The 26,568-nt window shown below is 46.1% G+C and overlaps 1 protein-coding gene across 1 annotated transcript in view; it reads right to left on the bottom strand.

The window, feature by feature from the left end:
• LOC139757792 (DBH-like monooxygenase protein 1) overlaps positions 1-26,568 on the bottom strand; it is a 798,273-nt gene that overhangs the window by 297,287 nt on the left and 474,418 nt on the right. Inside the window, exon 3 of the mRNA XM_071678612.1 lies at positions 2,716-2,744. The gene's annotated coding sequence lies outside the window, so the exon portion shown is untranslated. The remainder of the gene's footprint in view (positions 1-2,715; positions 2,745-26,568) is intronic.

Below are 26,568 nucleotides of genomic sequence, written 5' to 3'. Positions count from 1 at the left end.
TTCAGATGTGAGCCTGAAGTCTGCCTCAGCAGCCACCAGCTGCAGGGTTCGCTGGGGGGTTCCGGAGTAGGGTCGAACACAACAACTCATGCGTGTCGGAGCCACCCCAGGTCAAGCTGGGGGCCACAAAGTGTACCAGACCAGCCAGGCTCACGGGGCTAGGCGGGGCCCGAGGAGGGCGGCGGCTTCCAACAGCTCGGTGGACCAACGACTCGACTCAACAGCCTGGGCTCAGCCCGGCCTGTTGGAGATATAGAGGCCCCGCCCACGACTGGACCAGGGATGCACCAGGTACAAGGAGGCTTCTGATCGTGGGTTCGTTCACCTCCAGCGTCAATGATGGTGAGGGTAATCCACCTTAAAAAAGGACGGTGTGGTTAGAGCTGACCACAACATAGGCATCAAGGTAACAAAAACAGAACAAAAAATTTTTTTTTACGAAGGATCGATATCAACCAAAGCCTAACAGCGCCATCAAGCAAGCACAACCATCATAGAAAATGGCACTATCAAGCAAGACCATCATAGAAAATGGCACTATCAAGCAAGCACGACCATCATAGAAAATGGCACTATCAAGCAAGCAAAACCATCTTAGAAAATGGCACTATCAAGCAAGCACGACCATCATAGAAAATGGCACTATCAAGCAAGCACGACCATCATAGAAAATGGCACTATCAAGCAAGCAAAACCATCATAGAAAATGGCACTATCAAGCAAGCGTAACCATCATAGAAAATGGCACTATCAAGCAAGCGTAACCATCATAGAAAATGGCACTATCAAGCAAGCGTAACCATCATAGAAAATGGCACTATCAAGCAAGCGTAACCATGACATACAAAGCCATCAAGCTAACGCTGGTCACTGACAATCATGTTGTAACCAAGGAAGATCACCTCCCACACTCACTCACGGAGGGTTTCTGATCCCTTGTGCTCTAAGGGTATGTAGTCCTTAACCCACGTAACCTACCTACTTCCTGTTAACATAGTTGCTGAACGGCTTGGCCAGGGCTACTTCCATCCCCTCTGGTGCTCACTATGCCAACGGAAGCGACATAAACACAGTCGCCATGTGTAAGTCAGGTGGTGTGTGTCTGTCTGTGTGTGTGTGTGTGTGTGTGTGTGTCTGTCTGTGTGTGTGTGTGTGTGTGTGTGTGCTGGTCTCCGTGACTCTAGGAACACATGGCCAGCATTACGGTCGACGTCAGTCTGTGAAAACTGGACCGACTGCAGGGTCCGAGGCGTGAGGGTCTGGCGTGCCTTCTGCCCCAAAATCACGATCCTGCAATGGGGATCAGTTGATACCACATCCAGTAATGGGATGCCACACACACACACACACACACACACACACACACACACACACACCGCCTATCGACCAGTGTCAGCTGCCAGGGGTGTACCCTGAAACTCTGTCGGCGTCAGGTGGTCAGGTGGTTAGCCAGGTAGCTCCAGCCATGGGTGGGAGCCACCCTTCGCCTGCACTGACCACATCCATCCCACCTCCTCGTCCCGGCTCACTACCATCTGCCCATCAGCCTCAGACTTCCCCGAGGTCCAGCGACTGCACCCAAGGTGAGGCTTGGGTGCATAGTTAAATCTTATAGTAAAAAGCAAATAATAAAATATATAACTCAGACGAACCACCATCATGAGCCACTGTCTACCATTATGAAACATTTACAAAACGACGAGGGGCATATGTTTCAAAAACATTCCTTAATCTCCTTCGTAGTTTTGATGACTTTATAAACAGTGATGATCATACCCAACATTCCCTCTTCACCCACCCGTCACCTCATCCATCTATCCTCCCTCGTGATGAGTTGAGAACACCCACACACGCGAGTGTCCTCTTCCTCAAGAGCCACACATACATGAGCGTGTGGATACAGTAGGACGTCCCCAGTGCTAGTCAGTCAAGACACACTTCGTATGTTCTATACTGGCTCAGGATCCAGCACTCACCGTGCTGACCAGCTCAAGGAATTCCCTGGATTACTGTCAGACATCTGGCTCGGTGAAGCTGACACTTACAACCAGCTCTGAGCTGGAACGGTGCTTCCCTTATCTAAAAAAAAGAAGAGTATTTGAAATTCATCATTTTGTCCCACCTTTCAGAACCCACAATGTAGTGTCTATACAGTCTATACCATATGCTATGATCGTAGACACTACACCTCCTGTGTGTTATATAAGTGTCTCACTTTACACCATCTTCCCATAATGATAATACACGAACCCAAGGGACGTAACACCAAGGACGATGCTAACAACGGCAGTGGACCACCATACACCTGACCACACCTGCAGGAAAGTTCATGGTGGTGGACCTGCCACACTGGACCCAGACTGGACCAGGTCCCACCCAGGGAGACAGCTGTCCTAATCATCACACATACAACGGTCGGTGGCGCCACACACACTCATTCCCACGGCCAGCGACTGTGGTTGATCGCTTATTACAAACTCGTACGTTGGTGCGCGGCTCACGAGGGAGAGAGAGAGAGAGAGAGAGAGAGAGAGAGAGAGAGAGAGAGAGAGAGAGAGAGAGAGAGAGACCTACAGCCTGCTAACAATCTGCTCGTAAGCAAGTACGCCTCTCTCTCTCTCTCTCTCTCTCTCTCTCTCTCTCTCTCTCTCTCTCTCTCTCTCTCACGCACACAGGCACACATGCGGTTGCTTACTGGACCAGGCAGCCACTTACCTATACCATGACGTCATCGAAGTTTTGCTCTGCAACAGAAAAAAAAGAGAAAGATGTGAAGTGATTCTGTCTACAAAAGACAAACAATAAAATGCAAAAGCATCAGTATCAAGTGTTGTGATGATTATTTTGATACATATATATACACTGCAACATTAACCATATAAACTATATAAACTAGTGTAAGATATATATATGTAACAAGACCTTCAAAGTGTCAAGTCCAGTGCAGTCTAGAGCACAAGTGTTCCAGGTCCCAAAGAACAATAGAGTCAACTGGTCACCCACAGAAGATGTACCAGCGGTCACCCTTGATCATCATCACACGACTCCATCATATCTTTTTCATCCTCGTTTCCTGGAACACATTACCAATCAGATCTTGTCAGTCTTGAGGGCTGGATTTCAGCTGAACTTCATTTGCATGATATACATATATCCCCTTTCATACAGCGACAATGATACAGCCTCGCCAAAGGTGATTTTTTTTTTTTTTCAACCAGCACTTCAATCTCACGCTGGAGGAGTCCGGTAACACAATCATCCCGGACCCTTTGTAACCAACAAACTTGACAGTAACTTCACCTGTATCCCAGAGGCACTATGTACATTTCTGTATCATCTACCACGAGTGTAAGATGCCACTCCCACTCCTTCTGCGCATCTCAGACGCTCGACAGAAGAACGGGTCTTCACGTCCATACCACAGCTTATCTCTGAAGGGAGTCACCTGGATGACAGCTGGAGCCACCTCCCTGGAAAGTGATCAACACTTCTTACACCAAATGATATCATACCACACATCTTCAACTCCTGTTTTCAAAATGACTTGGGCCATTTCCGTGGGGCATTGCCCTCGATCCCCAAACGCTTAGGACGTCACGAGAAGAAAATCATACAGAGCATATCTGTTACCAAGAGGCTTGGGTATATAGTTATCAACTCACTGGAAGCATATGTTTCAACAGATGCTGTCAGCGTATCGCCAACCAGTGAACGGCATATGCACATCACCAGTCGCTTACTTGCAGCATATCAGTCAGCATTTGTGTGGAGCATATCCTCAGTCAATGCAATGAACAACTTCTCAACTCCACACTTGGAGCATATCCTCAGCCAATTCCCCAGAACATAATGACATGAATTTACTTAGGGCATATGTTTATCAACAAGGCGCACGGAGCATATTCATAACCACAATAAACATGCGCACAGCCATCTCCTTAGGACAACCTCTCATTCCTCCACTCCCAGGGCAACATGTCTTGAACCCATCCCTCAACCTGTCAATTCCAGCGAAACACTTCCCCCCCCCCTCCCTCCATCCCTTGCTCCACCACGTACTTGCAATTATAATTGACTAATTACGTTGGAGATGCCAATCTTGTTGAGGACAGTGGAGGTGACGAAGTCGAGAGAGAGAGAGAGAGAGAGAGAGAGAGAGAGAGAGAGAGAGAGAGAGAGAGAGAGAGAGAGAGAGAGAGAGAGATGTGATGATGATGAACAGGTTATGGTAAAGGCCGTACAGAAAGAGCGAGAGGGCGAGAGATGACAGAAATGGAGAATGAGGTATGAATCAGAGGATCGGAGGACAAGGAATGTACACTATTAGCTAAGTCCAAACATCGTTATGCACACATCAAGAACACTTGTCTCTCTCACACACCCTATGTCTCTCTTTTGCACTCTTCCACTTGTTTCCTTTGTTTCTTCATTCATGCTCGTTCACTTGTCTCCAACGTTGCACAGTGACGTCAGGACCAGAGTTCTCTACAACCATTTTCCATGACTTACCCCACTTCGCACATCTCCCCTAACACCATACATTTGAAGCCCCATCATCAAACACATTTAACTTTCAACATTCCTCAAAGTCAACGCTCTTCACCTCACCACTACCTGTTTCCACTTCCCCATTGACTCCCCTCACCGATGATCCCATTCGTTCTCACACTATTACCAGTGTTCCAAAACATCTTATCTCCCTGAAGTTGGCTGATACTCGCTCACCCCAACTCTCATTTGGCCTCTTATTCAGCCCCTGCACCTTCCTCTTGACCTCGTGCTTCTTTCTCTTGCACATCTCCCAAACACTCGCAATCATGCTCAGTAAGTACAGCCAGTACACCTACCCTTTCGCTTTCACTAACAACTCGACTTCGTCATCCCACCACTCACTACCTTTTCTCAAGTGCCCACTTCCCTTGGCATGGCACACACACACTTTTCTCGCACATGCCAGCACTGCGTCCCTAAATACCACCCATTCCTTACCCACTCCTGTAGCTTCGTTTACTCTCACCTACTCCTATACTACACCCAATCTGTTCAGGTATTTGTCCACACACATCTCTTCCAAGCTCACTTACTTTTCACCACCCTCTCCCTCTTCTTACCCAAATCGTTGTCTCTTTTACGAAAACCTCTACAAATCTTCACACTGGCCTCCACCATGTACTGATCACACATCCCACTAGCTGCCCCTCTCAGCACATTCACATCGAATGGACTCTTCTACACGCCTGTCAATTAGTATGTAATAGAATAATGCCCTCTGACCATATTTCCTGCTCAACCACGCATACTTGTGTATGTCTCTCTTTTTAAACCAGGTATTCCCAGTCACCCGCCCTTTTTCAGCATACAACTCCACAAGCTGTTCATCATTTCCATTCACCGTATTGAATATCCTTTGCTCCACGATTATATCCCTTAACTGCAACAATACTCATTTCGCATTCAAATCATCCATCACTAATACCCGGGCCATTGACTAAAAACTGCAAACACACTCACTAAGCTGCTCCTAAAACATTAGCCTCTTCTCATCATGCTTCTCGTGGCCGAGTGCATAATCACTAGTAATTACCCATCGCTCATAATAAACTTTCATTCTTTAACCACATTAGTCTGGAGCTCACATCCTTACTCTCACACATTCTCAATACTCCTGCTTCAGCAGTGGTGCTATCCCTTCCTTAGCTATCGCTCTTACACTGACTTAACCTCTGAGACATTCTCAAACTATTCCTCCTCCTTACCCTTGAGCTTTGGTTCACTCACAGCCAGAACACCCAGGTTCCTCTCCTCAAACATACTACCTATCTCCCGTATCTTCTCATCTTGGTTACATCTAAACCCATTCAGACAACCCTAAACTGAGGCCTTGAGGAAGATGGGCACTCCTCGCTTGGCTTCTAACTCTTAGAAATTGAAACACAAGAAGGAGAGGGTTTCCAGCCTCCCACTCCTGCCCCCTCTTTGTTCCCTTCTACGACTCGTTAAGAGAATACGTGGAAATATTCTTTCTCCCGCGTTCTCAAGATTTCTCATACACCCAATTTCCTTCTTCCTTCCTCATCAACATGTCTTTCCCGCCTTTCAACGTGTATCATCCACCTTCTTATTATTATTATTCCCTCTTTCATCCTCCTCCACATGTTTTCCTCCCTGTCACAGCTCTCTCTCTCTCTCTCTCTCTCTCTCTCTCTCTCTCTCTCTCTCTCCAGTGCACCACTACCCTTGCTCCCATCCCTCTCCCTTAGACCACTACCCTTGCCCCATCCCTTTTCCGTAGACCACTACCTTTGCCCCCATCCCTCTCCCTTAGACCACTACCCTTGCCCCCATCCCTTTTCCGTAGACCGCTGCCCTTGCCCCATCCCCCATCCCTCTCCCTGCTAACAAATTAGAATTAACCCCGGGATCCATGCTAATTAAGGAGCCTTTCCGGACAAGCGGGGGAGCTGGTGGGCAGTTGAGGGGGTGGGTGGGTGGGGGGTAGGGGGTGGGGGGGGCTCCTCAAACCCGGACAAAAATTCGAACGAGTCCTCCTGACATTTCTGGGGAGGGAGGGAGGCGCCACAAAGCCGTGGAGGGCAAGGGGGGAAATTGTGGTTGAAATGACGTGATCAACGGAGCACCATGCTAATGACGTAATGAGGGGCAGGGGTGGAGGCTGGGGAGCGGCGGGAGAGGACATGGCAGAGAGGGAGAAGGAGAGAGTAAGAGATGTGGGAGGAGAAGGAGGAGGAGGAGGGAGAGATAAAGAGAAGGAGGGAGAGATGTAGTTATTTAGTAGCAGTAGTAGTAGTAAAAGTAGTAGTAGTAGTAGTAAAAGTAGTAGTAGTAGTAGTAGTAGTAGTAGCATCAACAGTAGTAATGTAGTAGTAGTGGTAGCAGGAGTAATAGTTGTAGTAAGACGAGGAAGGGAAGGAGGAGAGAGAGAGAGAGAGAGAGAGAGAGAGAGAGAGAGAGAGAGAGAGAGAGAGAGAGAGAGAGAGAGAGAGAGGGGGGGGGGGGCAGGAGATGTAAGATATATAAACAAGGGAACAGAAAAACAGAATGGGACCAGCGGTGTAGAGGAGGAACACAGTTACATACAGGGGGAGGACGAACACAACACGGAGCGCCATGAACCCCAGGAACACAGCAGGAAGGCCAGAGAGGGACTGGAAGGCGCCTGAGGGAGGCGCACCTCTGGAACGGAAGAAGCGGGGGTTATCTTCAAGTCATACTGGAGGAATGGAGAAAAATGATGGTAAAAGTTGTCAGCCATGGAGTGAGGCAGAGAAATAACAGGGACTCGTAAAGGGTTAAGATTTTTCGAGGGTGATGAGAGAGAGAGAGAGAGAGAGAGAGAGAGAGAGAGAGAGAGAGAGAGAGAGAGAGAGAGAGAGAGAGAGAGAGAGAGAGAGAGAGAGAGAGAGAGCCTCGGACGTCAAGCGCAGGACCAAGACACGGCGATTGGCAGATCCCGGACCTTGCATTTCAGCAAGGCTGCAGGTGACTGGTACAAACTTAAGAGCGTGGCCCCTTTACCCACGGGGAATCCGGTACCGGATTGGCTGGAAACCTCGACAGCTTACCACAACGGTAGGATCCCCACAGGACGATACAATTCCTCCCTTAGTAACACACGCCGACGCCAAAATACAATTCCAGTCAGGTCAAGGAAGAAGAGCTTCATGCATTACCTTCTTGATGGATGAAAGATGCAGGTTACTGTCCGGTGCGTCTAAGACGTCCAACATGAACTATTCCGGACCTGACCATCACTGTGAGAGGAGATGTCTGGTGAGCCCTCAGGTCGCTGGACATTATTAAAGCTGTTGCACTAAATAAATCAGCCTCGTACTCCTGCAGGGACGTGCAGCGAGGCAAGCTTCAACTCCTCCCCCCACACACACTCCTCAGGTTCGAGTCTTTATCCCCAAGGACTGTGGCTCGCTACATGCAGAGAGGCACAAGTGGTTCCTCCTGCGCATAAGGGGAAGCAGGACCTGGGTGTGCGACAACAATGCCCTTTTCCACCTCGACGTCACTGGCCAGGTGTGTGGAAAGCACAAGTCACCAGGCAGGTGTCCCAGTTCCTGGAGGAACACCGAAGGTGGAAGCAACAGTCAGTTCGGGTGTAGGGAAGTCTCTTCGACCCGCTGACCTCTTCTTGAACCCAAACTGGGACCAGGTAGCTGTGAAATCCTCTTGGAAATAATTGGGGCCTTCGACCGGGTGTGGCAGAGGGCGGTTTCTCACTAAACTGTAAGCCAAGAAATAAGTATAATGATTCCACTTACAGACTAACAGGAAATCACTCGTTCCAGTTACAAGTGTAAAGACGTAGTCTAGGGAGGCACCATGACAGGAGCTGGGGGTACACTAAGGGAGCGTGGCTGGACAACGTACTTGGAATATTTTGTTCTGGAGATCCACTGCATCTGGTCCCATATGGAAATCACTGCACGAGAGAGAGAGAGAGAGAGAGAGAGAGAGAGAGAGAGAGAGAGAGAGAGAGAGAGAGAGAGAGAGAGAGAGAGAGAGAGAGAGAGAGAGAGAGAGAGAGAGAGACCCCAGTGCTGTACACGTGCAGCCATCGCTGGTCGGAAGCACCGAGCTATGTGGACAAAAATGTCAAGTTTTCTTCGCTCCTGAAAAAAAAAAAATCATCATCTGCCAGACTACAAGGACCACCAACTGAATCGAGTCTGTCCACCGGTGAACCACAGCTGAACACAACACATGCGCCTCTCAAATGTCCACGGTCCAGCAGCTTCCAGAAACTGGCTGTCACTGGAACGATGAAAACTGGAAGCAGCCTTGGGAGAAACCATCCCCCCCCCCCCCACCAAAAAAAGAAAAAAGAAAAAAAAGAAAAGAAAACAAAAGCTATTGGACGGTGAACGCCGTACGACCCTACACTTCACTTCAGAGTGGTCACTTCCTGACAAGGTTCGAGGCACGACCACTGCCACATCTGGGTCTCCTGGAGACTCTATAGGAGCGAGCTCTGCGCCTCCTCGCTGGACTGGCGGCTGGTCAAGGGGCATTACACTCCCTCATCAGCAGAGGCTAAAGAGCGAGGATGACATTGTGGGCATCACTGTCTTCTACAAGGCTCATGTTGAAGACCTGCCACACCCGCCATGTCCACTCAGATGACAAACGGATTTGAGATACCGCCACACAAGGAGCCAGGGATTCAACAGCTGAGCTTCAGGATCCAATAGCCAGGCTCTGATCACCTCTATGCTCCAGTACACGCCACACGGGGAACCCGGGATCCAGCAGCTGGGCTGTGGTCGCTGCGCGCGCTCCAGAGCATCCCTTCGTTAGCGATCCTTCCTCCCAGCGATGACCAGAAGTTGGAACACTCTCAAGACTTTGATGTAAACAAAATGAAGACAACCGAACGAATTAAAAAAAAACATGGCCAACATCTGATGGTTGCTGAAGTTGGAGCTACCGGCTTCTAGCTGAAGCCTGCTGGTCCTAGCTGAAGCTGGAGCCTGCTGGTCCAAGCGGAAGATAGAGCCTGCTGGTCCAAGCTGAAACTGGAGCCTCCTGCTCCTAGTTGAAGCCTGAGCCTGCTGGTCCAAGCTGAAGCTGGAGCTAGCGGCTTCTAGCTGAAGCCTACTGGTCCTAGCTGAAGCTGGAGCCTGCTGGTCCAAGCTGAAGCAGGAGCCTATTGGTCCTAGCTGAAGCTAGAGCCTTCTGCTCCTTGTTGAAGCCTGAGCCTGCTGGTCCAAGCTGAAGCCGGAGCTTGCTGGTCCAAGCTGAAGCTGGAGCCTGCAGCTCCTAGCTGAAGCTGGAACCCGCACATCCTAGCTGAAGCTGGAGCCCGCTGCTCCTACATGAAGTGGCGGCTATTATCACTTTGCAAAAATGCCCTGCCAACTTATCCTTCCCATTTAGAAGTTTGCCATAAATTGGTCGAGTTGCGTTCGGGGTCAAGCATAACCGCTGGGTCATAAAAGCCGCGAGGGGATGAATAATTCACAGCTCACAGATGATAGCTCTGAGAGAGAGAGAGAGAGAGAGAGAGAGAGAGAGAGAGAGAGAGAGAGAGAGAGAGAGAGAGAGAGAGAGAGAGAGAGAGAGAGAAGGAAGAACAAGAAAGGCATAAAGAGGAGGAGGAGGAGAACGAGACGGAAGTGAGGAATGGGACGGAGGAAGGCCAGAGAATAGAGAAGCTGGACCCAGTCAAGACGAGAAAGCAAAATAAATACACGAGGATTAGTTAGGAGAGAAAAGAAAATGGACGACGGACGTTGTGCTGAGAAGAGAGGAGGGAAGTAGGAGGGAGAGGAGAGGCGGCAGTACAGGAAGGAGGAACGAGGCAAGACAAGGAGGGAGTGAGAGGAGAGAAGAGGAAAGGAAAAGAATAAAGGGAAGGAAAGATACGATAATAAGAAAGAGGTTAAACACACACACACACACACACACACACACCATCATCATCATCATCGATTTCTGTGGTGCAGCGACGCTGACCGTGACTCACGCGCGGGCCCACCGGGTTCGAATCCTGGGTGCGGCAGCCGGCCCATAGGCAACCCAGCTGTTCATCCTCCTTTTCAGCGTTGGTCGATAAATGAGGTACCTGGCTGTGTGTGTGTGTGTGTGTGTGTGTGTGTGTGTGTGTGTGTGTGTGTGTGTGTGTGTGTGTGTGTGGTCAGTGATCTCCCGAGGGTAGAGCACGTGTTGTGGTCAGAGCTGCCTCTCCCCACCTTGGCTCCTCTAGCCTCCCCATGACCTACCAACCTGAGGTTAAGCTCCCCACGTCCTGGCCTCATACCCTCCCACTCCCAACCCCGTCTTCATGTCACTCATGTCATTACTAAAGTGGCGAGAGCTGACGCCATTACCCCCTAACCCCTCACCACACCCCAAGCTTCTACCTCCCCATTCCCCAGTCATACTATGTCTCTTCACTCTCCAGGACACTCCCCACCTCTCTCTCTCTCTCTCTCTCTCTCTCTCTCTCTCTCTCTCCCCGTCTTCCTCCCTGCATCTAACAGATCTCCCTACTCTACATCTCCCCATTACCCCTCTCTCTCTCTCTCTTACACACACCATGTCGTATGCTCTCTCTCTCTCTCTCTCTCTCTCTCTCTCTCTCTCTCTCTCTCTCTCTCTCTCTCTCTCTCTCTCTCTCTCTCTCTCTCTCTCTCTCCCCACTTAAGTCTCAAGTGGCACTCCCTCTCTCTTGCCACCTTCCCTCCGTACGTGCATCAGTCACCAGGCGCCAGCTGCCCTCTCCTCCTGCTGTCAGTTCCTCTCACCGGCTCTCCTTCCCATCCCTACTTCCTGACGGTTCCTCCCCTCTCCCTCGCCCTCATCCTGTCACTTCTCCTCACCCGTTCTCTCCCTCCCTAGATTTTCCTTATCTTATTTACTCCCTTTCTCTCAACTTCCAACTTCGGGTATTTCTCATTCCCTTCAAAGGCAGCGTCTCTCTCTCTCTCTCTCTCTCTCTCTCTCTCTCTCTCTCTCTCTCTCTCTCTCTCTCTCTCTCTCTCTCTCTCTCTTCACATTCCTCCTCTGCTTAACCTATGACTTGATTTGTCACCTGTAAATCTTGAATGTTTTACAGAATCCGCTCGCCTTTTGTGTGTGTGTGTGTGTGTGTGTGTGTGTGTGTGTGTGTGTGTGTGTGTGTGTGTGTGTGTGTGTGTGTGTGTGTGTTACGAAAAGAAAGTTTTACACTCGTGTTGCCCAGTGTCTTAACCTTGCATAAATATGTCAAACATTTACACTCTCTCTCTCTCTCTCTCTCTCTCTCTCTCTCTCTCTCTCTCTCTCTATATATATATATATATATATATATATATATATATATATATATATATATATATATATATATATTATATATATATACATATATATATATATATATATATATATATATATATATATATATATATATATATATATATATATATATATATCCCTGGGGATAGGGGAAAAAGAATACTTCCCACGTATTCCCTGCGTTTCGTAGAAGGCGACTAAAAGGGGAGGGAGCGGGGGGCTGGAATTCCTCCCCTCTCGTTTTTTTTTAATTTTTCCAAAAGATGGAACAGAGAACGAGGCCAGGTGAGGATATTCTCTCAGAGGCCCAGTCCTCTGTTCTTAACGCTACCTTGCTAACGCGGGACATGGCGAATAGTATGAAAGAAAAGAAAGATAATATATATATATATATATATATATATATATATATATATATATATATATATATATATATACCCCAACCTGAACCAGGTACCCATTTATCAACCAGCCCCGAGGGAAGGATGAACACCTGGGGTGGGTTTAAATTGACTTCCGCATCCAGGACTCGAACGTATGCACCCAAGATCATTATATACTCAAAACTCCCCATATTAGCACCCAAAGCAATCATATAGTACAAAAACTCCCATATCAACACCAGAGGTAATCATACAATACAAAAATCGACATACTAGCACCCAAGGTAATCATACAGTACAAAAATCGCCGTACAACCACCAAAGGTAATCATACAATACAAAAATCGCCATACTAGCACCAAAGGTAATCATACAATACAAAAATCGCCTATACCAGCACCCAAGGTAATCGTATAATCAAAAAATCGAGACTAATCAAGACCTCCTTTCATGCAGAGGTATAAACCGTCTTCCTCGTTCCGCCAGGTCCAAAATAATTAACATTCCAATACATGCACAAGATAATCGACTTCACCCAGGAACACACACTTGGTGTGAGGGTGTTGCTTCCTGGTGTCCCAGGGTCGATGTAATGACCGCATGTCACCACGAGACAGAAGGGAAACCAGGTAGCCAGGTACCACAGATCCCCCTGCCCTCAACACACACACACACACACACACACACAAGCTACAATGGAAAGGAATATAAAAGACAATAGTGACCCCTCCTATTATCTCCCCCCTGAGTGCCTGCTTCTCTGTCTGTCTGTCTGTATCATCATCATCCGAGTCTTATGGCTTACCCACCACCTGTCTCACCATGGCACTTTAGGTTCTCTCTGTCTTAGAGCTAAGTGATCATTCATCCTCCCTCCTACCTCAATAGCTCGCTTAGTTTCCCCCCTCCTATCTTCAGAGCCAACTGTGCTTCAATCCTCCTTCCCATCTTCCTAACTCAGCCATCGTGCCTCTCCCAAGACACTGATGTCATCGCTGCACATCACTGGAGGACTTCATCACCTGCGCACCAAACCTTTCCTCCTCGTGTTCTGCGCACGATCACAAGTAGGTAGTATGCCGTCTGTAATCATACCTTTCATCTGTCTCCCATCCCACCCACCCCTGTATTCATCTCATCGTTAATCACTCTTTTTGATCAATATGATCACTTCAGTTGGTCTGAATCACTATTATCTCATCTGGGGAAACGGTTCCTCAGTTTCTACGTGTAATACTATATATATATATATATATATATATATATATATATATATATATATATATATATATATATATATATATATATATATATATTCCTATGAGTCCAAGGGGAAAATGAAACACGAAAAGTTCCCAAGTGCACTTTCGTGTAATAATCACATCATCAGGGGAGACACAAGAGAGAAATATAACAGTCAGTTGATATACATCGAAGAGACGAGGCTAGGACGCCATTTGGTAAACATGTGATTGTCCAAGACATACAACGAGCGTTCATAAATTTATCATTTTACAAATCTTATCAATAATAAAGTTATCTAATTTGTACAGACCATCACTAATATTAAGATTATAATTCTTTGTGTATTTAATAATAGAAGATTCAATGATATTTCTCTTGGTAATAGAGTTAGAGTTAACAACTGAGATGGCGTTACTCCAGTTAATACAATAATCATAGTTTTTAACATGATTAAACAAGGCATTTTCCCCGTGGACTCATAGGAATATCTTGATCACGCGCAAAATTGTGATCCTTTCCAATATATATATATATATATATATATATATATATAATATATATATATATATATATATATATATATATATATATATATATATATATATACATATATATATATATATATATATATATATATATATATATATATATATATATATATATATATATATATATATGTATATATATATATATATATATATATATATATATATATATATATATATATATATATATATATATATATATATATGTACACGTGTTGCTAACGTGAGGGGCGGAGGGTTCCAACCTACAGGGCTGGCGGATGCACCATCGCATCCAACTGGCTGGGAACTGCACCATACGATCACCCACCAGGCTGGGACCTACACCATCCACCCGGCTGGGAGCTGTACCATCCCATCATCCACCAAGCTGGGAGGTACACCAACCTATCATCCACCAGGCAAGCATCTGTACCGTCAGATCATCCATCAGGACGAGGGGAAGGAGGGGGAGGGGTATGTAAAAGAGGGGGGGTATGTAAAACAGGGAGGGGGATACGTAAAACAGAGGGGGGGTATGTAAAACAGAGGGAGGGGGTATATAAAACAGGGGGGGTATGTAAAACAGAGGGGGGGTATGTAAAACCGTCACATCTTTATCATGGAGACAAACACAAACCTGCACGACCATTTACAAACAGGAAAATCAAGTCACTATTTATTTCCTCTCCCGACATCTCCAGGTGATCAGCACGAAGGTGAACACCCATCCACTGACGACCGAGCCAGATTCTCACTTTCACGCACGAGCAGGTAAGGGCAACTCTGTACAATATCAAACATGTCGGGTAAATATAACTTCTTTTTTCTCCCCCTAACTAACTTTACGAGCATGATCGTTTCCCCCGGCACACGAGGTAGCGTCAGGTGCGACTTAACCTCAACCTTGATTTGTTCCTTCCTCTGTTTTCGCTGTCTGGAAAGAGGCAAGTTATGAAGACGGTAGGAGGTGAGAGAGAGAGAGAGAGAGAGAGAGAGAGAGAGAGAGAGAGAGAGAGAGAGAGAGAGAGAGAGAGAGAGAGAGAGAGAGAGAGAGGGTGGGGGGGAGCTGGGAGAAGGGTAAGTCCCTGTTTGCTGATGAGACGGCGCTGGTGGTAGACCCGAGTGAGAAACTGCAGAAGTTGGTGTTCGAGTCTGGGGAACGTGTGATACAGAGTGGGGAGGATTATGTCAGCCACCTGTTCCTACCTGTCCTCACACGCATTTTACAGGACGCAAGGGGAGACTGTGAGGAGTTATCTATCTCTTCTCTTTCCTAAAGTGGGAGTAAGACATGTCATCAGATATATCTTGTCACCAAGTTGATCATATAAGCCCAAGGACATGCCCAGCAACCGACCAAATGCCCCCGGGACACGCCCACCCGCCGATCAAAAGCCCTTGGACACGCCCACAAACCGATCAAGAGCCCTTGGACACGCCCACCAGCCGATCAAAAGCCCCTGGGATACGCCCACCAACCGACCAACAGTTCCGGGGTTAGAGAACATCTGACAACACGCTCCTCCTTTGTCGATGTACGAACGTAAACATACGGTCACGTGTTCGTCAACATCCAGTGACACGTGACCAAAACTACGTCACAGGCAAACAGGTACCAGACCACACCAGAGACCATTACTATCCCCACCACCTTATTACAGACTCTGCTGTGCCAGACGAAGGTCAAAGGTCAAATGGTCATATACACTGGGTGTACCGTCGCGTACCACGGTCGCACCGTCTTACTCAAAAAAAGGGGTCAACATTTTCATGTCACGTTAACCTACCTGATACTTTACTCTTTACTTTTTATTAACGTTTTAAAAATTCTTATTTTACACTTATAATGTCGTAAAGGTGGCTCTTGGGGATATCTGGGGCCTGAGCGTTCGAGAGGACGCGAGGCGTGCACTGGGTACAGTATATTGGATCGACGGGCGATGGCACAGCCTCATACGAGACGACTTCAAGCGAAGGATCGCGTAATAATGTGTGTGTGTGTGTGTGTGTGTGTGTGTGTGTGTGTGTGTGTGTGTGTGTGTGTGTGTGTGTGTGTGTATGTGTGTGATCACTTTGTGGAGATGTGTGTTCAAAGAGAACTGATGGTCAGGAATACCCCTAGTTGGAAAAGAGGGACGTACGGGGAAAGGGAGCTGTGGTTTCGGTGCATTACACATGATAGCTTGAGACCGAGTGTGAACGAATGTGGCCTGTGTTGTCTTTTCCTAGCGCTACCTCCCGCGCGCGCGGGGAGGTGTGGGGAGGTGGGGGATGGGTTGGGGGGGTGCTGTTTTTCATGTGTGGCGGGGTGGCGACGGAAATGGATGAAGGCAGCAAGGATGAATATGTACATGTGTATATATGTATATGTCTGAGTATGTATAAGGATGTATATGTTGAAATGTATAGGTATGTATATATGCGTGTGTGGGCGTTTATGTATATACATGTGTATGTGGGTGGGTTGGGCCATTCTTTCGTCTGTTTCCTTGCGCTACCTCGCTGACGCGGGAGACAGCGACTAAGTCTAATAATAATAATAAAAGAAAAAAAAAAAAAAAAAAAAAAAAAAAAAAAATATATATATATATATATATATATATATATATATATATATATATATATATATATATATATATGTATATATATACATATATATATATATATATATATATATATATATATATATATATATATATATATATATATATATATATATATATATATATATATACTGGTGAGCGAGGTTAATGGTAAGCAGGCATTAATGGATTATGTATAATTGATAAGCTTGGTAAAGAGAGACTTTTCAAGTTAATGAACCGTGAGAGGCAGCTAATAGGATGTCTGATCACTTCCTGGTGGGAGCGAGTGTTTAAAGAGGCTTCAGGAAAAGAGGGAAAATCATATGGGTGGGAAAAGAGTGGTGAAAGTGAGCGAGCTTGGACGTGCGAGGAGGGAACGGGAAAGACATGAATGCGTAGTGGTAAAAGGTGAGACAAAACGAAGCTAAGGGAGTGGGTGAGGAGGAATGGGAGTTTTTCAAAAGATTAGTACTTACGTGTACGAGAGAGGTATGTGGCATGCAGAGGTGGGATGTAGGCGTGTGAGAAAGAGTAGTGAGTGGTGGAATGACGAGGTCAAGGTACTTGTTAAAGAAAAAAAGAGGGTAGTAAGGGCGTGATGCTCAGGGAAGGAGTGCAGATGACTGGGAGAATTTTGAGAGAAAGCGACAGGACGTCAAGAGGAGGGCTGAGGTTAGACATTATCGGCAAACTTGAGAGAGACTACGGAAATGTTGTGGGATGAGGTGAATAGTATGAGGAAAAAACGAGAACAAATGATGATATGTTAGATGATAGCGTGGCAGATGTTGGTATCTGGGGCAAGGTGGTATGCAAGGCGAGGGGGGGGGGGGGGGGGGGGTTTATACTTTGTCGCTGTCTCCCGCGTTTGCGAGGTAGCGCAAGGAAACAGACGAAAGAAATGGCCCAACCCCCCCCCCCCATACACATGTACATACACACGTCCACACACGCAAATATACATACCTACACAGCTCTCCATGGCCCACCCCAGACGCTTCACATGCCTTGATTCAATCCACTGACAGCACGTCAACCCCTGTATACCACATGGCTCCAATTCACTCTATTCCTTGCCCTCCTTTCACCCTCCTGCATGTTCAGGCCCCGATCACACAAAATCTTTTTCACTCCATCTTTCCACCTCCAATTTGGTCTCCCTCTTCTCCTCGTTCCCTCCACCTCCGACACATATATCCTCTTGGTCAATCTTTCCTCACTCATTCTCTCCATGTGCCCAAACCATTTCAAAACACCCTCTTCTGCTCTCTCAACCACGCTCTTTTTATTTCCACACATCTCTCTTACCCTTACGTTACTTACTCGATCAAACCACCTCACACCACACATTGTCCTCAAACATCTCATTTCCAGCACATCCATCCTCCTGCGCACATCTCTATCCATAGCCCACGCCTCGCAACCATACAACATTGTTGGAACCACTATTCCTTCAAACATACCCATTTTTGCTTTCCGAGATAATGTTCTCGACTTCCACACATTTTTCAAGGCTCCCAAAATTTCGCCCCCTCCCCCACCCTATGATCCACTTCCGCTTCCATGGTTCCATCCGCTGACAGATCCACTCCCAGATATCTAAAACACTTCACTTCCTCCAGTTTTTCTCCATTCAAACTCACCTCCCAATTGACTTGACCCTCACCCCTACTGTACCTAATAACCTTGCTTATATATATATATATATGTATATATATACATATATATATATATATATATATATATATATATATATATATATATATATATATATACTGGTGAGCGAGGTTAATGGTAAGCAGGCATTAATGGATTATGTATAATTGATAAGCTTGGTAAAGAGAGACTTTTCAAGTTAATGAACCGTGAGAGGCAGCTAATAGGATGTCTGATCACTTCCTGGTGGGAGCGAGTGTTTAAAGAGGCTTCAGGAAAAGAGGGAAAATCATATGGGTGGGAAAAGAGTGGTGAAAGTGAGCGAGCTTGGACGTGCGAGGAGGGAACGGGAAAGACATGAATGCGTAGTGGTAAAAGGTGAGACAAAACGAAGCTAAGGGAGTGGGTGAGGAGGAATGGGAGTTTTTCAAAAGATTAGTACTTACGTGTACGAGAGAGGTATGTGGCATGCAGAGGTGGGATGTAGGCGTGTGAGAAAGAGTAGTGAGTGGTGGAATGACGAGGTCAAGGTACTTGTTAAAGAAAAAAAGAGGGTAGTAAGGGCGTGATGCTCAGGGAAGGAGTGCAGATGACTGGGAGAATTTTGAGAGAAAGCGACAGGACGTCAAGAGGAGGGCTGAGGTTAGACATTATCGGCAAACTTGAGAGAGACTACGGAAATGTTGTGGGATGAGGTGAATAGTATGAGGAAAAAACGAGAACAAATGATGATATGTTAGATGATAGCGTGGCAGATGTTGGGTATCTGGGGCAAGGTGGTATGCAAGGCGAGGGGGGGGGGGGGGGTACAGAAGGTGGCTTAGTGAAAAAAGGAGAGGTAGTGGACACCATGCGTAAGATGAAGTGTGGCAAAGTGGCTGGAGTGGAAGGGACTGCAATTGGATTTCTCAAGGAAGGTGGTGACAGTGTTGTTGACTGGTTAGCTCCCTTCCCTTTAAGTCGCCTTCTACGACTCACAGGGAATACGTGGGAAGTATTCTATCCCCCCTATCCCCAGGGATAATATATATATATATATATATATATATATATATATATATATATATATATATATATATATATATATATATTTTTTTATACTTTGTCGCTGTCTCCCGCGTTTGCGAGGTAGCGCAAGGAAACAGACGAAAGAAATGGCCCAACCCCCCCCCCATACACATGTACATACACACGTCCACACACGCAAATATACATACCTACACAGCTTTCCATGGTTCACCCCAGACGCCTCACATGCCCCGACTCAATCCACCGACAGCACGTCAACCCCTGTACACCACATCGCTCCAATTCACTCCATTCCCTGCCCTCCCCCCACCCTCCTTTTGTGTGATCGGGGCCTGAACATGCAGGAGGGTGGGGGGAGGGCAGGGAATATATATATATATATATATATATATATATATATATATATATATATATATATATATATATATATATATATATATTACAATACTATAGAGGAGTTAATCTTACTCTTTATATACGATAAACCATAAAACATTTTCTTCAATAAAGTATATTTCCTTTGATTTCTTCGTTCAACACAGTTATTGTTCTAAACATCCGAACTCCAAAATATCACGACATCTGGGGTGGAGCGGAACCTGGAGCGCTTGAGGCAAGATGTGAGACCACGTCCTCTGCATGACTTTTGTCTCATGAAAGATATTCCTGAAAGTTTTCCCACATGTATATTTTTCGGAGTCTGCTGCACCACCAGCATGCTCGGGGCATACACGGAGACCGCCTACACTTCGCAACGCTTCGTCAGTGGCTACATCCTGCAGCAGAACGTACACCTGACACTGTGCCGTACTCTTGACCCTTCTCACAACCTAACCTTCAATGTACATCAGTGCACTTACCTGGGGATCACCACAAGAGGCACATGATTCATCAGGCTCATAGAAAAGACTGAATCTAACAATATCTATTTCATCACAGTCGAGGCATTTCGAGCTTCGATCCGCACACAAGTTTGCCAAAAACATCGTTCATACGGTTGCCATTTCTACCTGGCTTCAGCATTACGTTGCGAACTGACGAACCGAAAGCTTCGCTAAATTTTCTGGCATCTGGAATGTCTTTGTGTTTCTTGGCTTTATTTCTGCCTGCTATACCACGGCCCGGCACATAACAACATCAGCACCCCTTCCTCCACTCAAAAACACTCGCCATGTTTGACTGATCCTGTCCGGAACTTCGAACCAAAGCTTCGAATATTCTCCACGTATTTACTACAGCTTTGTATCGCTTCTGGTGTGGGACAAAGCTGACAATTGTATCCGACCTATTGACACACAATCTGTGCAGTGTCAGTGATCACAATATACAATGGCAATAAATATATGTAAGCAACGGATCTACATTTTGAGTCTCTACACATGATCTACGCAGAGTACTAGGACAACTGAAAACCAGAATGAATCAATTTCAGACCAGCGATCATGACAACAGACGCACATCGTTAATTGGGTTGGTACCCGTTGAGTGCGTCACGCTTCAGTTTCCCTCCTGTTAACCCAGGGCGCCCAGGACATCCAGTCGACCACCTTCCGGGTCGTCTCTGGTTTCAGGCTGGAGCAGCAGATGGTCGTCCCTTCAGGCGGCACAGGATGGGAGGAGGTGCAAGTGTGGGGAAGAGGAGGACAACAGTTGGCGCTGGTCATGTACGATGGCCCGAACAATTTTGACGATCTAGTGGGAGGGAGGGAGGCAGGGAGGGAGAGAGGGTGAGAGTAAAGGGAAGAAGTGAGAGGTGAGAGTCAGGTACGAGGGTGGGAGAGTTGTGGGTGGAGAGAGAGAGAGAGAGAGAGAGAGAGAGAGAGAGAGAGAGAGAGAGAGAGAGAGAGAGAGAGAGAGAGAGAGAGAGAGAGAGAGGAGAGAAAAGGAGGGAGGGTGTCATGTAATACGGGGATGATCGCTGGATTATCGTGTAATACGGGGGAGCAGGTTGACCAGAATGCTATATAATACGGGGGAAGGGAAGGGTGACCACAGGATCAAGTCTGAATACGGGGAGTAGGGGAGAACCAACGGGAACCATGTCGTAATATTGGACAAGGTCACTATGGCACTATGTCGTCATACACGGGGTCAGAAGCACCGTGTCGTCATACGGGGATCGGGTCAGTACAGCATTATGACGTCATACGGGGGTCAGGTCATTACAGCGCCGTGTCGCAATACGGGACGCAGGGGTCAGGTCAGTACAGCACCATGTCACAATACGGGAGGTCAGGTCACTACAGGTCATCGGAAAGCGAACTCCTCTCCGTAATGAGACTAATAAGACTGAAAATCGAAACTCCAATAATAACGGAAGAAGGCGGGAGGGGCCTCCCCGGCACGCACAACACCCCCTCCTCCCCCCAAATCCATGGCCCTGAGTCTACAGCCAAGCAGGAGTCTCCTGGTAGCGTGAGTTTACAGCCAAGCAGGAGTCTCCTGGTAGCGTTAGTTTACAGCCAAACAGAAGTGTCCTGGAAGCGTGAGTTTACAGCCAAGCAGGAGTCTCCTGGTAGCGTGAGTTTACAGCCAAGCAGAAGTGTCCAGGCAGAGTGAGTTTACAAACCAGAAGTCTTCTACTAGCGTGAGTTTACAACCAAGATAAGTACTTCTTTATAACTTTTCTAACACATTTCTTGCTTAATTTCATGCTATGTCGTGTGGTTGGTTCATTCCTTCATCTCTCGAAATGTTCTCTGTCCACATCATCGGTAAAGGTCGTGATCAGATAGCCCCTCACTCTTCTCTCTTCCAAGGTGGGCAAATTTTTATGTCTCCAGTCTTTTCCTGTAAGTCAGCTCTCTTGACTCTATTGCCATCTTTGTTCTCCTCCTCTGAACCTTCTCCATTTGCTCTCTGCGCTTCTCTAGGTACAGTGACCAGATTAGAGAAACATATTCTAGTTCTGGTCTTATGTAGGACGTGAACAGATTGTTGATGATATGGTCATCCATGCAGATGATTGCCATCTGCCAGCAGACATTTTGTCTCCATAACTTATTCTCGTTATATGGGACTCGGGCAACAGATTAGGGACGATGTCGGGTCCCATGTCCTTCTCACACACTAAATCCTGAAGCTTATATCCTGCAAGATAATACTATGAAGGCCATCTTTCCCATCTTCATTACTTCACACTTTCGTTCCGGTCGAATTTCATCAACCATGTAACAGATCAACTTTGGAATCTGTTTAGGTTCCCTTGTAAGCTAGTGCGATCCCTCTCGCTCTTCACCTCCTTCGTGACCTCCGCATCATCTGCCAACATATTCAGGTCAAGAGTCCATACCTTCAGGCGACTCACTCGACTGAATCACGAAGGGTAATGATGCCAGAACCGGGCCCCGTGGTACTCCGCTGGTCACCTCCTCAATAATCCATCCATTGAAGGAGTTACCAACTTATTCCTGTCAGGTGATCTAGCTTCAACCAACCTCCCAATGTGGGACAGTGTCAAATGCTTTCTGGCAGTCCAGATGAGAACAATCTACCCATGCAGCCTTCCCCTTATGTCTAGTGCTGAGCTCACTCTCTCACAGAACTCAAAAAAAGGGTTTGTTATACGTAGCCACCTGTCCCTGACGTCCAAGCTGTCCCTCACTTGGGGGTAATTTCTCCCCTCTGGAAAGTCATCCACTTGTTAATAATCTTTCCCAGAACCTTCCACACCACACTCGTTAGTGCGACCCGTCTGTGGTTCAGCACCTGCTCCCGGTCTTCTTTCTCATACACATGTATGACTTTTGCCCTTTACCATTCCCTTGTTAAGTTGCCTCTCTCCTGTGTGTGTGTGTGTGTGTGTGTGTGTGTGTGTGTGTGTGTGTGTGTGTGTGTGTGTGTGTGTGTGCTTTGTAGCTACACCTTATCTCATATTTGTGTACGTTTTCACACTGACTAACTACTACTACTACTACTACTACTACTACTAATAATAATAATAATAATAATAATAATAATAATGATAATAATGATAATAATGATGATAACAATAATAATAATAATATTGATAATAATAATGATAATAAAGATGTACATAAAAATGTTTAATCATCGTATTAACTGTGACAAAATGTTACAAGTATACCAAGAAAACAACATGCAACACTGAACATGGGGAGAGTATGATGAAGAAAACAAATAAGTAGCTCTGAGAGAGAGAGAGAGAGAGAGAGAGAGAGAGAGAGAGAGAGAGAGAGAGAGAGAGAGAGAGAGAGAGAGAGAGAGAGAGAGAGAGAGAGAGTCTTCACCTAAATATAAGGTTGACGATAATATGCAGTCGACTAATATATACCGGTCATGTTCATAGTGGATGGGGTACACACACACACACACACACACGTATGTACGTCAGTATATGCATTATTCTCTTTGCTCACCTACATGACACGTCTCCGTGTTGATATATATACGCATTTCATCCAACATATGTCGTCCTTTAGGTATATAATATATAATATATATATTTTTTTTTTTTTCAAACTATTCGCCATTTCCCGCATTAGCGAGGTAGCGTTAAGAACAGAGAACTGGGCCTTTAAGGGAATATTTTCACCTGGCCCCCTTCTCTATTCCTTCTTTTGGAAAATTAAAAAAAAAATAATGAGAGGGGAGGATTTCCAGCCTCCCGCTCCCTCTCCTTTTAGTCGCCTTCTACGACACGCAGGGAATACGTGGGAAGTATTCTTTCTCCCCTATCCCCTATATTTCTTTCTTGTATCTCCCCTGATGATGTGATTATCACACGAAAGTGCACTTGGGAAATTATCTTATTTCACTTTCCCTGTGGACTCATACGAATATATATATATATAATGTAGGTTTGCGGCAGAGGTGTGTGATGTCTCCATGGTTGTTTAATTTGTTTATGGATGGGGTTGTTAGGGAGGTAAATGCAAGAGTTTTGGAAAGAGGGGCAAGTATGAAGTCTGTTGGGGATGAGAGAGCTTGGGAAGTGAGTCAGTTGTTGTTCGCTGATGATACAGCGCTGGTGGCTGATTCATGTGAGAAACTGCAGAAGCTGGTGACTGAGTTTGGAAAAGTGTGTGGAAGAAGAAAGTTAGGAGTAAATGTGAATAAGAGCAAGGTTATTAGGTACAGTAGGGTTGAGGGTCAAGTCAATTGGGAGGTGAGTTTGAATGGAGAAAAACTGGAGGAAGTGAAGTGTTTTAGATATCTGGGAGTGGATCTGGCAGCGGATGGAACCATGGAAGCGGAAGTGGATCATAGGGTGGGGGAGGGGGCGAAAATCCTGGGGGCCTTGAAGAATGTGTGGAAGTCGAGAACATTATCTCGGAAAGCAAAAATGGGTATGTTTGAAGGAATAGTGGTTCCAACAATGTTGTATGGTTGCGAGGCGTGGGCTATGGATAGAGTTGTGCGCAGGAGGATGGATGTGCTGGAAATGAGATGTTTGAGGACAATGTGTGGTGTGAGGTGGTTTGATCGAGTAAGTAACGTAAGGGTAAGAGAGATGTGTGGAAATAAAAAGAGCGTGGTTGAGAGAGCAGAAGAGGGTGTTTTGAAATGGTTTGGGCACATGGAGAGGATGAGTGAGGAAAGATTGACCAAGAAGATATATGTGTCGGAGGTGGAGGGAACAAGGAGAAGAGGGAGACCAAATTGGAGGTGGAAAGATGGAGTGAAAAAGATTTTGTGTGATCGGGGCCTGAACATGCAGGAGGGTGAAAGGAGGGCAATGAATAGAGTGAATTGGAGCGATGTGGTATACCGGGGTTGACGTGCTGTCAGTGGATTGAACCAAGGCATGTGAATCGTCTGGGGTAAACTATGGAAAGCTGTGTAGGTATGTATATTTGCGTGTGTGGACGTATGTATATACATGTGTATGGGGGGGGGGGGGGGGGGGGTTGGGCCATTTCTTTCGTCTGTTTCCTTGCGCTACCTCGCAAACGCGGGAGACAGCGACAAAGTATAATAAAAAATAATAAATATATATATATATATATATATATATATATATATATATATATATATATATATATATATATATATACACACACTGATATATATAAATGAATATCTAGTGTATATTCTGATGGAATACATGGCTATGCATGTTCTCTTCACACGGGATTATGTTGCTCAATGATTACCCTGACTTTGCATGAGTAATTAATCCACATCACCCGGCGCCGTAAATAGCAAGTGGTGCCACGAGCTTTGGTAATTCATTTACGTTGTTTAATCTCCGTGGAATTCCCCCACTCTCTTCTCTACCCGCCTTTACTGGTTTATTGTGTACGTCTTTCTTGTGCGTCATAGATGGAGCCTGCGAGTGAGAAGGAAGTCCTTAAGTCAATGAGGCAACGAAGGTCTTGATGGGACAATCGTATCACGTCCGTGTCTATGTCTTACGTTGTCTCTTGTCATATGGACGTGGGAGGACATGAGAAGGTCCAGATATCAGAGGTGACCCCCCTGATGGTTTACGACCAGCTTATCATCACCCAAAATAAGTGGCAGACACTAGACTACAGGGCAGGCGGCACCTCCCCATCTACCTCCTCCTCCTCCCTCCCTCCCGCCCAACTACCGACACCAGAACAACGTGAGGAGCTCCGCCTAGTATGGGGAACCACACACTGCCACGGACGTTTTGTAGGGAAGCGTGTGACGGGAGGGGAGTGGTCCTCACCCATTCTGTGAACCAGTTTGCCGGGGGGTTGGGCACAGAAAACGAATGAAAGTTTTCAATTACAATTCTTCGAGCAGAATCACGTACTAATAACTGGCGTAATGGAAGTACTTGTCTAGTTCGTTCCAGTTTTCCATCACTATAAAAAACAACAAAAAACATTTGCAAGCGTTACTACTGCATCTAATTCCTTTCATCCTCACGCTAATATCATTTCTCATTATTTCTCGTCACTAAATCTATCTGTGTAAAGTGAAGAAATTGCACTGTCCTGCCAACATCTATCGGATATCCTCGTAGTCTCTGTGTGCGCGTCTTTCGAGAGTATAATTTCAGGCCATGGATCCGAGTCTTCCTTCTTCAGGCTTCTTTCTGAATGAAGGGATTAGCTGTTTTCTGCTTGATCTACTCTGAACCTGCTTCACTCTTCCTTCATCTTAAATTCAGCTTGAGGTCTGACCACGGCGTTACAGATGGTCAGTGTCGTATCCTTTGTTTTGTGGTTAATATTTCTGGCTCTGAGTCTCCGGCGACTGTTGGCTTAACGTGTGTAGTTAGTCAGGCATTGTGTAACGCACCAAGGATCATTAAGGATAATCACTCTAAAGTCCTTTACTTCTAAAAAATGGTTTACTGAGCAGTTTATACTCATGATCTAGCTACAGAGGGCATTACTCTCA

Source organism: Panulirus ornatus, chromosome 2 (genome assembly GCF_036320965.1).
Source record: "Panulirus ornatus isolate Po-2019 chromosome 2, ASM3632096v1, whole genome shotgun sequence".
Taxonomy (NCBI): domain Eukaryota; kingdom Metazoa; phylum Arthropoda; class Malacostraca; order Decapoda; family Palinuridae; genus Panulirus; species Panulirus ornatus.
Note: the sequence above shows the minus strand (reverse complement) of the source record. Positions and strands in the feature narration are given on the sequence as shown.